At 33.4% G+C, this 4,569-nt stretch overlaps 2 non-coding genes across 2 annotated transcripts; both read right to left on the reverse strand.

The window, feature by feature from the left end:
* Positions 1-365: 365 nt before the first annotated feature.
* On the reverse strand, positions 366-544 carry LOC117149221. The gene has a single exon (XR_004460128.1). It is a non-coding gene; the product is annotated as a 5.8S ribosomal RNA (ribosomal RNA).
* A 686-nt stretch (positions 545-1,230) lies between these two features.
* On the reverse strand, positions 1,231-3,225 carry LOC117149228. Its single transcript, XR_004460134.1, has one exon. It is a non-coding gene; the product is annotated as a small subunit ribosomal RNA (ribosomal RNA).
* Positions 3,226-4,569: the final 1,344 nt, after the last annotated feature.

Raw genomic sequence — 4,569 nt, forward strand, 5'->3', positions numbered from 1 at the left:
TTATATATAAATGATAAAACAATCAATTAAATTCGTTATAAATAGTTCCAATAGTTCTTGTAAGCAAAGTTATTTTTTATCCATTTAACGAACCAACGAAGAATAATAACAAAACCAAGATTTTTCTTTTTCCGAATCATTAATAAGAGACAATTCTAGATGAAAAATATTTCAATTTTTTATGCTAGACATTTCTCAGTATTATTTGATTGAAAAAGAAAATATTTCTCTTCGTTTTTCACATTCAAATGTGAGATAATGTTTTTCATTTCTTTTTTAATATTATGAATAAAATCATTATTTAATCCAATAATATACCATATGCTTATAAAAAATTTATAAACAACTTAATTAGCATAGTCTTACAACCCTCAACCATATGTAGTCCAAGCAGCACTATAAAATTAATTAAAGTACATAACAGCATGGACTGCGATATGCGTTCAAAATGTCGATGTTCATGTGTCCTGCAGTTCACACGATGACGCACAGTTTGCTGCGTTCTTCATCGACCCATGAGCCGAGTGATCCACCGCTTAGAGTTTTATAATTCATTTTTATATAATATCAATATTGTTTTTATTGAAAGAAATTAAAAATACACCATTTTACTGGCATATATCAATTCCTTCAATAAATTTATTTTTATACCTAAAAATAAATGTTGCGATATGTCTTAGTTTCATATAAGCATTATGTATCATAAAAATCTGGTTATGGTTTGCTATTTTGGGTGACACATACTGCAAAATTTATATAAAACATTAACCTGATGGATGACAGGTACAAACATTGTATATTTTAGGTTGTTGCATTAGCCAACGTATGCTCATAACATAGATGAACAATACATATTCGCAACGCGTGTATATTATGGTCCATATACACACACACTTATTTTGAATACCACATTCAAAATTATTTTAATTTTAATTCGACTTCTACTTTCAAATTTTGTTCAGTTTCTTCGATTTCCATTTTCGAGAATTTGTTTTTATAGGAAACGCCATTGTTGTAGTAGGTACTGCCACAAATACGCACAACAACATTAATAATGTTAAAGTCTTTTTATGAGGTTGCCAAGCCCCACATATAAAATAAAAGCCATCTTCATTTTATTTTGACTTTAACTTTTGATTCCGTGGAATCATTTTGTAATATTTTTATTTTGGTAAATTGTATTTATTTGTATTATAACAAATGTTTATTAACGATAAGGATATTATACAATAATGATCCTTCCGCAGGTTCACCTACGGAAACCTTGTTACGACTTTTACTTCCTCTAAATAATCAAGTTCGGTCAACTTTTGCGAAACAACCGTAACACGCAAGGCGTCACAGTGATCACGTCCGGAGACCTCACTAAATAATTCAATCGGTAGTAGCGACGGGCGGTGTGTACAAAGGGCAGGGACGTAATCAATGCGAGTTAATGACTCACACTTACTGGGAATTCCAAGTTCATGTGAACAGTTTCAGTTCACAATCCCAAGCATGAAAGTGGTTCAGCGGTTTACCCGGACCTCTCGGTCTAGGAAATACACGTTGATACTTTCATTGTAGCGCGCGTGCAGCCCAGGACATCTAAGGGCATCACAGACCTGTTATTGCTCAATCTCATTATTGCTAGACGCAATTTGTCCATTTAAGAAGCTAGTGTCCTTATAATGGGACAAACCAACAGGTACGGCTCCACTTACATAAACACATTCAAACACAATAAACATTTTACTGCCACCATGAATGAAGGCTACATAAGCTTCAGCACCATAATCCTGAAGATATCTATTTAATATATTTGAGTCTCGTTCGTTATCGGAATTAACCAGACAAATCACTCCACGAACTAAGAACGGCCATGCACCACCACCCATAGATTCGAGAAAGAGCTATCAATCTGTCTTACACACTTATGTTCGGACCTGGTAAGTTTTCCCGTGTTGAGTCAAATTAAGCCGCAGGCTCCACTCCTGGTGGTGCCCTTCCGTCAATTCCTTTAAGTTTCAGCTTTGCAACCATACTTCCCCCGGAGCCCAAAAGCTTTGGTTTCCCGGGAAGCGACTGAGAGAGCCATAAAAGTAGCTACACCCAATTGCTAGCTGGCATCGTTTATGGTTAGAACTAGGGCGGTATCTGATCGCCTTCGAACCTCTAACTTTCGTTCTTGATTAATGAAAACATCTTTGGCAAATGCTTTCGCTTAAGTTAGTCTTACGACGGTCCAAGAATTTCACCTCTCGCGTCGTAATACTAATGCCCCCAAACTGCTTCTATTAATCATTACCTCTTGATCTGAAAACCAATGAAAGCAGAACAGAGGTCTTATTTCATTATCCCATGCACAGAATATTCAGGCATTTGAAGCCTGCTTTAAGCACTCTAATTTGTTCAAAGTAATAGTACCGGCCCACAATAACACTCGTTTAAGAGCACTAGTGCAGGTTTTTAAATAGGAGGAACATATGAAAAAATACAAGTATTTAATCACATATAAGAACTCCACCGGTAATACGCTTACATACATAAAGGTATAGTACTAACCACAATTGTAAGTTGTACTACCCGTATGAAGCACAAGTTCAACTACGAACGTTTTAACCGCAACAACTTTAATATACGCTATTGGAGCTGGAATTACCGCGGCTGCTGGCACCAGACTTGCCCTCCAATTGGTCCTTGTTAAAGGATTTAAAGTGTACTCATTCCAATTACAGGGCCTCGGATATGAGTCCTGTATTGTTATTTTTCGTCACTACCTCCCCGAGCTGGGAGTGGGTAATTTACGCGCCTGCTGCCTTCCTTAGATGTGGTAGCCGTTTCTCAGGCTCCCTCTCCGGAATCGAACCCTGATTCCCCGTTACCCGTTGCAACCATGGTAGTCCTAGATACTACCATCAAAAGTTGATAGGGCAGACATTTGAAAGATCTGTCGTCGGTACAAGACCATACGATCTGCATGTTATCTAGAGTTCAACCAATATAACGATCTTGCGATCGCTTGGTTTTAGCCTAATAAAAGCACATGTCCCATAAGGTTCATGTTTTAATTGCATGTATTAGCTCTAGAATTACCACAGTTATCCAAGTAACTGTTAACGATCTAAGGAACCATAACTGATATAATGAGCCTTTTGCGGTTTCACTTTTAATTCGTGTGTACTTAGACATGCATGGCTTAATCTTTGAGACAAGCATATAACTACTGGCAGGATCAACCAGAATAATGTTTTTCCTTCATATTCCATTCATATATTTTGAATCGAAATAAGCAATATAATAGATATATAGATATATAGATTTTTCACTTTATATAATTCCATGATTTTTATTATATTGAATAAAATTCAATATTTCGCCTTTGGGTAAAATTTTAAATATATAAGTAAAAAAATCCATTCGATTACGGCCATTTTTATATAGCATTCGTAATCCATATTTTCATTTTTAATTTATACTTGTTTTACCAATATAACAAGAATTTCATCTAATTATTGTAATATATATATTTCTATAATTTTATCTTTTTATACATACATATTTCATTATAAAATATCATTTTATTTCCAACATACATAATTATTGTATCCACACATGTACAATTTTTGTTTAACCAATATAAATATTAAGTTAAATCATTTGCATTTTGAAGATAAATTTAAAATTTATCTCTTTTCATATATATCTCTGGTAATATATAACATAAAACCAAGCGCATATGATAATATTTCCACATTTAATATATAATTTTATATTTCTTTCATAAGAATCCATATTTGTATTATACCGTAACGATATAATAATCCAACTATACGGCAGGTAATAAATTAATATTTGCCTGCCTCCAAAAATTAACGATAATATATGGAAACGATTTGTTATTCTATATATAATAGAAACTTGACTTTTGTTTCAACGATATTATCTATAAAGCGTATATTCCTATTATCCGCGGAGCCAAGTCCCGTGTTCTATAGAACTGAGAAACAAATTTGTACGGATAATAATATACTTTATTGTATGTAACCAATATAAACATAATCCGAAATAAATATTTCGAATAATGCGGGAGGTCGGCAACCACTGCCTACCTATAGTAGTTTTTGAACCCGCTGTCCTCAAAGCGGGTATTTTCAATTCCGTTTGCCACCCAACATACGGGCTATTCTCTTATATATTAAGAGATTATAGGAACATTTCATTTTTTTTCCATTATTCATATATAATATGATTATTTTTTCCCTTATACATATAATAATTAATCATTTTCATATGTATATTATTTAATTTACTCATATTATTGCCAAAATCATATGAATACATAAGTTTTGAACAATATGAGAGGTCGGCAACCACTGCCTACCTATAGTAGTTTTTGAACCCTCTGTCGTAATTCCGGTCGTTTACACTACTATACCCTCTCACTATAATGGCTTTTCTCTATAATACTAAGAGAATGTGGGATATTTTCAGCATTTTTTCCCTTATACATATAATAATTAATCATTTTCATATGTATATTATTTAATTTACTCATATTATTGCCAAAATCATATGAATACATAAGTT

This window comes from Drosophila mauritiana, unplaced genomic scaffold, assembly GCF_004382145.1.
Source record: "Drosophila mauritiana strain mau12 unplaced genomic scaffold, ASM438214v1 U_177, whole genome shotgun sequence".
Taxonomy (NCBI): Eukaryota; Metazoa; Arthropoda; class Insecta; order Diptera; family Drosophilidae; genus Drosophila; species Drosophila mauritiana.